The 12,920-nt window shown below is 40.6% G+C and overlaps 1 protein-coding gene across 4 annotated transcripts in view; it reads right to left on the reverse strand.

Annotated features, from left to right (window-relative positions):
* The window catches only part of ZNF366 (zinc finger protein 366), a 68,540-nt gene extending 57,137 nt beyond the window's left edge, over positions 1 to 11,403 (reverse strand). For 2 of the 4 annotated variants that reach the window (XM_060143103.1, XM_060143100.1), the window contains exons 1-2: positions 11,290 to 11,385; positions 9,575 to 9,689 (exon numbers count right to left, since the gene is read on the reverse strand). The gene's annotated coding sequence lies outside the window, so the exon portion shown is untranslated. Of the gene's footprint in view, positions 1 to 9,574; positions 9,751 to 11,289 lie in introns of those variants that run through there. The other 2 variants (XM_060143101.1, XM_060143102.1) reach the window with 2 other exon arrangements.
* Between the last annotated feature and the right edge of the window lie 1,517 nt (positions 11,404 to 12,920).

Below are 12,920 nucleotides of genomic sequence, written 5' to 3' on the forward strand. Positions count from 1 at the left end.
CAAGAGCACATTTGCTCTTTCCTATGTGACAAGAATGTGTTAAGGCATCACGTGCATTCACTCACGTGACCGTCACAGCACCCTATGAGGTAGGCTCTACCCTTTTCCCCATTTTGCCAATAAGGAAACTAGTACGCAAATAGGTGAAGCAGATTGCCCAATGTCACACAGGTCAGAAGGGAATCTTTAGGGAGACAGCTGTTAGATGAAGGAAGAAATTAAACAATAATGATGACTACTTCCAGACACTTTCTATCAAATATAGGTATAGGTAGCAGTTTAAGAGTAGAAAATCTCACTGCCACCAGAAGACCTAGATTATTCAAAATACTGCCCTGTAATTTATTAGTGAACACCAGCTTTGCTCTACAGACAGTGGTTCCCAGGTTTTTCAGCATGATGCCCTTTGTAAATTTCATAAATAAACACATTTTGCAAATCCCCAGAAAGTTTGAAAAAATACAAAATAACCAAAAGCTATTTTTAATTCAGCAACATTTGAAATTAATTTATATTTTATTAATTACCACTATATAACAAGATTTGAAAGCAGAGGTACGTGTACTTTCAAAACATTATTTAGTCAGTGTGCAAACAGTAGGTACTTGACATCCAAATACAGACCCCTTGACTCCTTGCAATAACTCCACAGGCCCTGGAGATTCACAGAACTTATGACTTCTGCCGAATCGCCTATCTTCTCTGAGTCTCGGTTTACTCATCTCTAAAGTGGGGATAATAAGAGCTTTAATGTGAGACCAACAAGAATTTGGAGGGCTCTTGTCTGAGAGAGTATAAAAATAGTTAAAAACAGCCTCTGACAAATACGGTTCCAATGTAGTTAGGGAGAACAGACACACGTGAAAGAATTAGTAGGCAGGGCAACCCACTAAGCTAAACTATGCCTTCTGGAATCTAGTTCTAGAATGTGATCTGATAATATTTAAGTGTATGCAAAGAGGGTTCACTATCACCTTACACACAGAAGGAAAATTCAATTCACTTAAAAGCTGTCAAGTATTTTTTATTGTTTTTGCTGGAGGGCTGCTATCCATGGCTGAGACACTTGAAGTTACAGGGGCGCACAGATACATCCCTTGCTGGGCTGCACTGAGACTGAAGCTGGGAAACACGGGCATATACACGTCATGGTGATGGAAGGCTTTTGGTCTGGTTTGGTTTGGTTTGAAGCTGCAACTCATATTTATTAAATGACTACCATGGGGAGGAAGTTATACAATGGCCCTAATATTAATATTTAATGATATTTTGATCCAAATGTGATTTAAGGAACATTTTTCATGCAAATGGAAACTCGCTGCTTAACTTAACTGGCACAACCCCCCGCATAATGTCACAATCTTGCAATTTTCCAGCCTGCCTTTATCACGTTTTCAGGATATAATTGACTCCAGGGGATAGAATTGTGGAAGTAGTTTCCCTGAATGATACTAGCTTGGGGGCAGCAGAAATTACTCCAGTCTCTCCCTTTGTGTTGTTGGATTGGGGAAAAAAAAAGCCTTTGAATCACCCCAGGACTCTCAGTTCATGGTGCTAATGAGTACACAGCTTGATGACTTAGATGCCTCTCTCCCCCACTTCCCCAGGAAAGCTCCAGATCCCATGAGCAGGGAGAGTTCAGATAAATAACTAAAAGGGCTAATATTTATTGAATATGACTATAAGGCAGGCACTGTGCTAAGCAGTTGCATGCATTATCACTCTTAATCCTCACAACAAACCCTAAGAGGATGGTGCTCATTTATACCTGTCATGCAGATGAAGAAATTAAACTACTCCTGAGCACACCACTGGCAAGCAGGTGGGCGGGGACTTGATCTCAAGCAGCTGCCCCCAGAGCATGGGTTGTAACCACTCCTCTATACTGCCTTGCCACTCCCCTCTCAAACTCGGCTTTCTGGGCTGCTTTCTCATCCTGGTTGACACCCATATTTTACACGTTGCCAAGGGAATGGGGACCCTACGATTTGAGAGTCAACTGAAGGAGAAGGAACGGAGCTTTTGGTTGTGGCTTTGTATGTGGCATTTAGTGACATGCGGGCAGGGAAAGGACAAGAGGAATGTAGATGGATGTGAAATGATCATCCTTAAAGAAATTATCAGAGCATGGAACATAAAATCAGAAGCATTTTCATTATATATATGTACTGTACTTAATTGAGCCAATCCCTTATTGGACAATTATGCTATACCTAATCTGTTTTTTCTTTTTTCTTGTCTTGCATTGTAGGTATGTCTTTTTACATCTTACAGGTATATTTGTAATATAATTTCCAAGAGGAGTCACTTTTACATTTTGATAGCCACTCACAAATTGCTCTGTACAGTAAAGTTTTACTAATTCACTATTCTACCATCGATATATGACAGTACTCTCCAGATCCCCAGAAACAAATATGTTAATAAATGTTTTATCTTTTGTTTCATCAAGTAGGTAAAAAATGTTATCTCATAGTTTTAATTTGCATCCATTTTTATGAAGTAGGTTGAGTATTTTTTACATGTTTAAGAACCAAATATATTTCATTTTATGTGAAATGTGTTTCATGTCATTTGTCCATTTTCTGGTCATATTAAGTTCTTTGTGATACATGTTTAAAATGTTTCCCCCAGCTTTTTGTTTGCCTTTTTCACCTTGCTTATTGAGTTTGGGCCCTACAGAAGCTTTTTAATTTTAACGTATAATAAATGTTAAGGCTTCTAGATAAAACTAGAAAGACTTTTCCTACCCTGAGATTCAAAAAAAATAAATCTGCCATTTTCCTATTATTTTTATGCTTTTATTTTTAACATTTTAAATCTTTGATCTATCTGGAATTTTAACTTAAGAAATAAGGAAGAGATATGTTTGTTTTTCCCAAATAGCTACCTAGGTATGCCAACACCATTAACTACATAATCCAACTTTCCTCTCTGATATGCAATGCTATTTTTGTCATATACTAAATTTCCATATGCTTTTGGGTTCACTGACTTGCCTTCTATTCATGTGTCAGCGAGCACACTCAAGCCTCTATCTCTGACTCCAAGTTTAGCCTTCTCTTCTGCATTACTTATATTTTCAAAACAACACACAATAAGTGAATGGAACCCTCTATGAATTTTTCGCAGTAACACTTAAGTCCTCTCTCACCTTCTCCCCTACTGCCACTAGCTAACAAAATTCAAGCTTTTTTATTATATCTAAGAAAAATATAATTACGATAGTAAATCTGTTTGAAAGTATAGGGGGCTGAGAATCAGGTACTAGATTCTTGAGTCAAATAAACAGTTTGGGGCTAATCCACAGTTTCCTTCCATAAGAGCCAATGATTTTGGATAGTCTGTGTGTGTGTGCTTATACACACGTGTGTAAGGCACATGTGCCATGTACAGGAGAGATAGCACTTTATTAAGTAAACCAACTCCCCCTCCCCCAAAATCCATATTGGTTGAAAAGCAAATAAATTTAGCACTTTATGTCCTAATCCTTCTGGGATAGGATCTGCTCACAGCAGATTGTCCTTCCTAACTGCAGGTACCGAATATGTGATGCCGAAATCCTTCTCCTAGGAGGCTCAGAAAGAGCCCAAGGAGCCAGTGTAAAGTGTGGAATGTCTGAGCACTTAAAGGTTGTAAAGACAAACCAAAATGATGTAATATTGAGCTGCACCTTCTTTTCCAAACACTAGGCTCTCCACTCCTTCTCCAACATCCTCTTTAAGACTCACGACTCAGGCTACAGCTAGGAGATAAGAACTCTCCATCCCTGGGGATCCAGAGACAGGGGATGGTGCTGATGTGACTGGGATGCAGGAGAGCTCTGGATGATGTTGGAGGAGACGCAGACTTGCTTGTTGCATTGCATACTGAATATCTCCTGAGTGTTAAGAAAGATGGTGCTTGCCCAACTCTCTCTTTCTCTCTTTTTTTTTTTTTTCTGGCTGCGCTGCATGAGAGCGCAGAGTCCTAACCACTGGACCGCCAGGGAATTCCCCCCAACTCTTAAAAAATCCGGTGGGAGGCAGGATTCTGGATATACCTAGGAGTAACCTTGTAGAACTTTTTGCATATTCTTCACCCTAAGATTTCAAGTTCTAGTAGTTCAGGAGCCCCACCTTGGTGGATTAGGTACGGTGCTCCTTCGCACCTTAAAAGTCTTCAATGTATACATTTTTCAGGATAATGCTGAAAGATCCCCTTTCGTACATTTTTTTAACTGAAAAAGCTATCTGGGGTGGAGGGGAGGGGAGGGAGCTCCACTATGCTGTGGGGAAGAAAACTGCCTGAATTAGAAAAACAGTAAGAGACAAGCAGTGGCTTTTGTGGTGGGTGTTCCATAAAACAACGTTGAAAACACAGAGTTCTTTCTCTCCCTGCACTTCCCGTGAGGAAGGCCAGAGGGCCTCCATTAAGGGGGAGAAGCCACCGTCTCCATCCAGGCAAAGGCCTTGTGTCCAGGCTGAAGCAAACCAGAGGTTATTCCGGTCCTCTCCCTCACTCTCTTCCGGCCCTGCTTCCTTTCCCCCACCCTTCCAACAATAGCCCCTCTTGATTTCTGTTCTAAGTGAGAACGGTGAGTCCCCAGTGCAAAGGAAGCTCTAAGGATTCTTTCGAACGGGGAAGAGTGAGGGGTGTGTACTGGCATCTGCTCCTTGGCGGTGATGCTGGGGATCCGCCCCCCAACCTTCTCCCAGAGGCAGGTAGCAGGGTTTCTTATCCCCATTCTCCAGCATTCAAAGGGAGAAGCTGGCAGCGTACCTCTTCTTCCCAGAAGGGCTCTGAGATACTCTCTCATACTGTTGCTTTTAAATATTTTTTCAAACCGCTGAAAAAGCTGGACACCTTTTTGGAATGATGGTCCCAAAACTTGTCACTGCCCCTGCTGGGTCTTCCTTACCTTGAGCCAGTAGCCTGTGGGACAGTCAGAGCCTTAGGCCCCTCCCCAGATACATTAGAGCTGGGAAAGGCCTAGTAATCGGCCCCAGGTGATTCTGATGTTTGGTTCTCAAAAGACACTTGAAAAACAATACCCCAGACCTTTACTCTCTGAGATCATTAGGGTACCTTGGTACCGCGTTAACTTGCTAGGTGAGACCACAAAAATCATGCCTAATGCTGCTCAGAGGCTTGTCCAGTAACACCATTATCCAAGAGGGAGTTATGTTGTCCTGGACAAGTTCAAAGTTTACAAAAGGGCTCTGTAGAACAGGGACCTACATTCTGAAATCAATCTGTGTATACAACAGATCCAAACCCTAAGGCAGTGTTGCTCAAACTTGAATGTGCTCCTGAATCATACGGAGATTATGTTAAAATGCTGATTCTGATTCAGGGGGTCTGGGGTGCAGCCTGAGATTCCGCTTTTCTAACAGACTCCCAGGTGATGCCATGCTGTTGGTTCTTGGACTACACTTGAGGAACACTGCCTTAAGGGATACTTAATTAAAAAATAATAATTATTAGCTGCTTCCTCCTTAATGAGAAACCTGAAAACAAGGAACATCAATTCAGTGACCTTGAGTAAATCACTTAACTTTTTCTAGCCTATCTGTTAAACAAGGTGGTTGCCTTTCCTCATCTCTGAAATGGGGAGAATAAAGCACCTATTTCTTAGAATGGGAGGGTTAAGTGAAATAATGTATGTAAAGTTCTTGGCGGTCCCCAAACTTCGTCATGACTCCTCCATAAATGTTGCGAGTGGTGGTGATCCTGTGGTTATCTCATTCTCCCATTAATACCAGTGGCCGTCACAGAATGAGGTCAAAGCGGGGCCGTAGCAGATGATAGGAAAATTGGAGAAGGGGTCAGAATTCCTTTGTGTGGCCCTGGTATTTGGCACTAAAGAGACAGGCTTTATCAATGTGAACAAAGAGAGGTTTTTCCGTTCCTACTATGGATAATGGAAACCTAAGACCCCAATGTTGTTATATTCATACTTATATTTACCACTTTAAATTTGCCAAATAAGTGCGCAACTGCCTCAATCCAGGATTTGTTCATTTTGGCTGTCTCCGGTGCCTAATTATATAAAGGAAAAGGTATTGTGTGCCACGAGGATATCACATTTCCCTCCCTGAATTCACTCCTTCGTGTTTGTGTAAACTCAGTGGCATCCCTTTAACTTGGATTTACAGCCCTGCCTATAAAAAACCTGAGAGCACTGAGCATTTCCTACAAGGCTAAATCCTGGCTCACAACTCTTTTAGTCAAGGAGAAACAAATGACCACTCTCTGTCTCTCTCTCTCGCCAAAAACAATGTGCTAACCCATCATCTGCCCAGAAAACGAATGGAAAATGAAATGCAACCAAAGTCTTTTCTGTGTATCTGATATATGTTTATCTCCCAGAAGCAAGTGGGTGGGTTCCTTGCCAAGATGACACATTAATATACATGTAACAGCCCCATGCATGTAATGGTGGAACAAGCCATAACTCCAGTCAATTCAGGTGGGAATAAACATGTCAAGCTGGCAGTTTGGCACTGTCCAGAACCCCAGAAACTTTGACTAATTTTCAACTTACTAACTGCTGTATTTAGCATTATATTAAGATAGCATATTTCACTCTACAGCCCACTTATTTATTGTCATCCAGTCCACAAATAATTATTGTGCATCTATCTTATGCCATGCACTATTCTAGGCCCTAGGCGTATAGCAGTGAACGAACAAAGGCCCTGTCCTCATGGTGCTTACTGTCTAGTGAATTTATGTATTATACATAACTTCTGATGAAGACATGTTCTTATTCTTTTATCTATATGTCATTGTTTTATCTAAATGTATTTGATATTTGAATGGTTAAAAAGAACAGCCATCATTAGGCTAGCTGTTTCTGAGAGTGCACATCAAAATATTTGCTGCCTCTCTGCTTCTGTCAGGTGGAGACCTGTGTCCACTGCTGCTCTACTTATCAGCCATATAAACATGTGAGAAAAATATTCAAGAGATTTGGGTAGAAATGAAATTAGGGAAATCAGAAATTTTTCTCTAAGCTACAGATTTTTCTTATGATTAAAGCAGATTTAACAGGACTTGTGGGTGCTAGTTTTTCAAACACCATTATCAATCTTTTGCCTTTCCATGTCAGTATTAACTTAGGGACAAGGATCTAACTTCTAAAATAGGCTCAGCACAACACACACTGTAAACAGGTAAAAACAAAACCAAAAAACTTATGAGATTGAATCTACAAATATTTTTTTAAAGTGAACAGAAAAAAATAGTATCTGTGTTTTCCTTGATTAAAGAAAGAATGCATTTGTATCTTAATGTAAGATGCAAATAATATATAAATGCATAAATCGAAGAGTGCTATTCATACAGAATTACAATATTTATAATTCTAAGTAATTGCCCTTTTATGATACATATGTTGTTATAGAACATTCATCAATCTCATCTGATTGGTTGCATATTCCTTACTCCATAATGCTAACAGCTTCTAGAATAACAATTGATACGTCCAAACTAATTTCTGGGGAGAACATCAAATGCCGAATAGGAATTATGCTTAAAAGTATGGCTCTTAAAACATACGTTTTAGTTTAATGTCAATGCAATCCTGAAGAAGACAGAGCAAGACAGTGACCATCTGTTTTAGAGAATCACAGGATGTCAGCATAAGAATCTCATAGATCATCTAGTGCAGTGGGCAGGGGAGAAGAGTGTAAACAAGGCCCAGGTGAATTCTGATACGCTCTCACACAGACCACATTGAGAGTCACTGATTTGGTCCAACCTCATCATTTTACAGAGAAAACTGAGGTCCAAGCAAGTGAAGAAACCTATCAGGTCACACGTATAGGGGGCAGCAGAGGTTGGACAAAACAGAGCAGAAGTGTTCTCACTCCCACACTGGTCTTTGTTCCCCTGCTCTAAGCCACCTTAGAAGACACATTTTTTGCACATTAGGGTAGAAAACCCCAGCTTCAATTTGCTCTCTGAGGGTTAAGTTGTCCAAACAAGTCTCTATTGTATCAGAGCCTCTTATTCTAACAAAAGAACCTCAAAGTTTTGGGTTATTGGTGGTAGATTTTGGTTGTTGCTCTGGTTGTGTGTTTTGCTTTTGGAAGATGGAGAGGGAAGTTTAACTAAGACCTACGTTAAAGTATCATTATTACTTAACAGACTAACCAGGATGTAGGTTTTAAAGGTTAGAGTGAGAGAAAAATAGCAGTTGGATCTCACACACACACACACACACACACACACACACACAAGTGGTGATACTGGTATTCTATTCATCAGTGATAAAGTAAGTGGCTTGCTGCTAAAATATTTGAGGAGAGGGATCTGTTAGCCTTCACTGTGGGGAGAACATGTCACTTCAAGTCCTCTTCTCTTTGGCTGAGTCACTGCCACCATGGTCTCCAAAAAGAAAGCCTCCAGCCCTCCACTGCTAGGGAAAAGGTCACCAAGAGCACAGAGCTCGAGAGCTTGGGGAAGTGGGTGAAAGGGAGAATGAAACATCTACAATATCATGTAGTCTCTTCAAACATTCATCTAAGTTCAAGACTTTTATCCCAAGACAAACTCTTCCCTACTCGCCCCTCTATTGAACACAGCTGGCATTTTACTGAGGCTAAATCTGGCGTTTCTGCCATTAGTGAAGATGAACATCAAAATATTAAGCTCTGCTTTCCTTTGTTTTAAAAGAATTGAGCTTCACTCAATGTGTGCCCAACTCCAAAGCTATGAGGCATGATTTTTGTTCTGACAGACCCTTGGTATAGTATTGATCAAGGATAATGTCACAAATTATGGGGATATAGTCTACTCTCTACATTCCAAAGAGACAGTACCCTTAAGTATTAACATAAAAAAATTACAACTGACATTGGTTGACTCCTATTACTTGCCATGCTTTGTGTTAATCGTGTTACATAAATAATCTTATTTAATCCTCACAACAACTCTATTATAACGTAGATGCAATTTTACATTAGGGGAAACTGAGGCTTAGAGAGGTTAATTACCTGGCCGAAGTAAGTGTCACACAGTAAGCAACAAAGCTGGAATTCAAACCCAGATTTGTATAACAACAAGGCCTGTGCTTTTGATGTTCTGCTTGCTCTCATTTGATTCACGTCCCAGCACACAGACCTATAGGACACATCCTAACATAATTTAACATTTATGTGACAAATTTATAATTTAGTTATATGTACAGTTTGGGCACAAATTAATTAACACAACCTCTGTGTGTCAAATTATGGCTCATTCCAAGCTGGAGTTCCCCTAATGTTATCACAGAAGAGCCTCTGATGACCCCAAAGAAGAATCACACACTGGAAGTTTCCACAAATGCCAACTCACTCCTTGGAGTTGAGTGAAGACAGATTGGTAGCAAGTAGCCTAAACGAGTCAACGGCTTTCTTCTTTAGGGAGCTGATTTTTTCCCCCCAGTATCCAACAAATATTCTCATGGCAATGACTTAACGACTCAAATGGAAATACTGAATACATATTTTTTTCTTTTAAAGAAAAGAATCTATCCTGAGCTCCTTAATCTTGGGCCATAGTGGAGACACACGCTCGAGGCTGTTTTCTGCGCCATTGGCATACCCACCTTTTGCCTTACTTGTCTTTGGTCAGTGTGACTCTGCTGTCCTTCTTTTCATACTGTGTTGCATCTGATGCTTTTATTCAATAACCCGAATGAGAGAGTGTTCTCTGATGTTGTTCTAATTGGACGTAAAATCAAATACATTATCAAGGAAAAATGAAACTGAAAGAAGCAAGAAAACTCGCAGCCCTAAGTTTTCTACTGGGGTCACATTTGCTGATAAAAGATGCAAAATAAAAGAAGTGCCCAAGCTGATCAGTCCCGGCTCCCTTTTGACCTGAAGATCTATGCGATGGGGTGGCTGGGTAAGTGGTAGGGGAGCTGGAGAACACTTTCAACTGTTATTAGCATGATTTTGCCTCCTCAGCAGGCAAACGCTAATCACATCTCTTTTCCATTGCTCGTTTTATAGTGCTCCTAAGGAAAGCCTCTTGAAAAAAAGGAGAAGAAAAAAGAAGTCTGACTAATGGAACAAAACCCACATAACAGTCCAGTTCTATCATATTTTCTTATTCTTATTAAGATGATGGCTCGGTTTCGAATAAAGATTAATTACTTGATTGTGGTTAATGCATAGTCTAGCCAAGTTAATTTATAAATGAGAGAACAGCTATTTTTATCACACTCTTCACATCCCAGATGACTTCAATCAGTAAATTTCATAGAAATGAATATATGAAAAAACCTCTGCCTGTCCTTTGTCTTTCACCCATTCAACACCTCTCTGAGTTGAATGATTAATATTAGTAAATATACACGGTCTTTCAGAGTGACCTTGCTGGCCTGTTTCTGACAATGTGATCTTGGCTTCCTTGTGGCTTGCCATGATGAGTTCTTCAAAACATTATACTTTCTGCCCAATTTAATTGAAGTTAGACTTTTAAAAACTAGTTGTGTGTGTAATCTTGACTAGTTTGCTGTATTCTATTTGGTGCTTCGAAAGCCAGGCGCGGGGTAAGTACTTTTCAACATTTAGCTTGGTTTTTCACTCCTGATCACAAGAGATCAATCTCAATCTTCCTGTTAGTGGCATGTTGTTTTCCAAAACTAAAGCTACATGCCCCAAAATCTTTGACTTCTTTTGTGTGGCAGATGACATCTTCCACTGACAGTGGATAATAAATTTACATTCAACCCACGTGTGGAACCTGAACACATAAGCCCCCCCGCCATGAAGTACAATTCGAAGTGACATTCCCTTCTTTCTTTCCTCCTACCTCAGTGATGCAGAATAACAATCATAAATTAACAGTTCTCTTTGCGGGGGATGCTGAATGAAAAGAAAGGAGCAAGAGAAGGCACCTCAATCTAGACAATGGGTAACAAAATCCCCACAGCAAACCTCAGTTCTTAGCAGACACCCTGATAAGGTTCTCAGGACACAGCGCTGAGGAAGAGTGAATTCCCCAGTGAGACACATCACATACTCCAGTGGCTCCTGGTTAACCCAGCCATCTTATCTGTGCCAAAATTCAGATTTAACACAATGTCCTCCTTAGCCCAGTGCAATTCTATGCCCAGTTCTGCCAGCCTCAGCTCTGCAAAACATCAGTATTCTCTTAAAAAAATATATAAGCTTAAATGCTGGGCCATCCTTCAGTTGTACGCTTTGATTAAGGATTACACCCAGTAAAGCATTTTCTGTTGAAGATGCCCACAGCAATATTCATCCCAGGGACAGTGAAATGGAGGTAGAAAGGATTGCATGGGTAACTTACCAGCTCCTGAGTCTCAATGGCTGCAGCAGCCCCCGTGCTTTACCTGATCCCTTGCCTCTCTGTCTCTCTCCCTCTCTCTCTCCCTCCTTGTCTTGTGTACAGATTGCAGGGAACTTAAAGAACTCGCAGGGACAGTGTTCAAATGACTTAAGAAAGAGAACAGGAACAATACTTCGTTCTCTTTTTCTCAGATGAGTACCTTCGGGAAGAAGGAAGGAAGGGAGGGGAGAGGGAGGAAGTCAACAACCCTTTGCTTTCCTGAAAAAAAATAAGGAAACAGAAGATAGACATCTCATTTTCTCTTAAACAAAATGTTGGAAGGGGCAAAAAAAAAAAAAAAAAAACAAAAAAACTTTGAAAAAAGGAATTCCTCAAATATGCTCTCTGCCCTGGGATCTTTAAAGAGATGAAAAGCCTTACTGGCTTGGCCTGTCCAAACAAATGGTGTTCCAGAAAGTCAGGCTCTCCTGAGCTTGCAGCCTCTGGTATCTAGTTTGCAGAACTGACACAGCCAAAGGGGAACAAATCATGTCTTGTCCACTCTGAGCAAGGGAAAGTTTGGTCTGTCATGCTAACTGAGGCAAAGCGGCAGCCTGTGAGGCCAGGCAGCGTGCAGGTCAGCCAGAATGCATGGCTCTTCCTAGGCTCTTTGAAACACCAGCGTTGCTGCAGTTCTTCAGCCTGACTCTAGAGCCCTATAGTTCTTCCCAGATCAAATAACAGATTTATGCACTGGTCCCTGCCATGGACCAAGACAATAGACTAAAGCAAGCTTCCATCTCTGCTGGTGGATGAAAAAGAAAAAAAAAAAAAAAAAAACTTGCCACACTGCTGTTGGACATAGTTATCTCAGAACTGTTGTTTACATTGTCCTATCCTTTACATTCTTAATGTTTCTTGGATTTGGTCCCCTCTGGAAAAACTGGAAGGTGATTTCTAATTTGTTTTCTAAATATTGCACAGGTCTTAGATAAGTCAGCCACAGTTTGTGGGGGTTTTCAGCAATATGTAGATTTTTTAACATTTATTTTTTAATTTTATTTATTTTTTAACATCTTTATTGGAGTATAATTGCTTTACAGTTAGTTTCTGCTTTATAACAAAGTGAATCAGCTATACATATACATACATCCCCATATCTCCTCCCTCTTGCGTCTCCCTCCCTCCCACCCTCCCTATCCCACCCCTCTAGGTGGACACAAAGCACCGAGCTGATCTCCCTGTGCTATGAGCCACAGTGTTTGAAAACGGATAGGGAGGTTGAATACAAACAGCTAGAAAATGGAGGGAATATCCTTTACCAAGTTAGGGGCCCTAGGAGTTCAGTGGGCAGGCATGAGCTCTGTTTAGGGTTTGTTTCGCTTAGGAATAAGCATGGTTTAAAATTCTCTGATTTGTGTTGTTGTGTCTTATGCCCTTCATTCATCTGGTTAAGACCATTTTTCACCACGAACAGGAACCAGCAGTTATGCAGATCTTTGTGGCAGCAAAAGAAGAAACAACTTTAAGTACTTCCTTATTTCAACCAATTATGAAAAAATGGGGTGGAGAGTCACACCTGAGCACGAGGTGCAAGTCAAGGGAGTTCGGGAAAAGAATGATTCTGATTCAGTCTCTCTGTAAGACTGTTA

Source organism: Lagenorhynchus albirostris, chromosome 3 (genome assembly GCF_949774975.1).
Source record: "Lagenorhynchus albirostris chromosome 3, mLagAlb1.1, whole genome shotgun sequence".
Lineage (NCBI taxonomy): Eukaryota > Metazoa > Chordata > Mammalia > Artiodactyla > Delphinidae > Lagenorhynchus > Lagenorhynchus albirostris.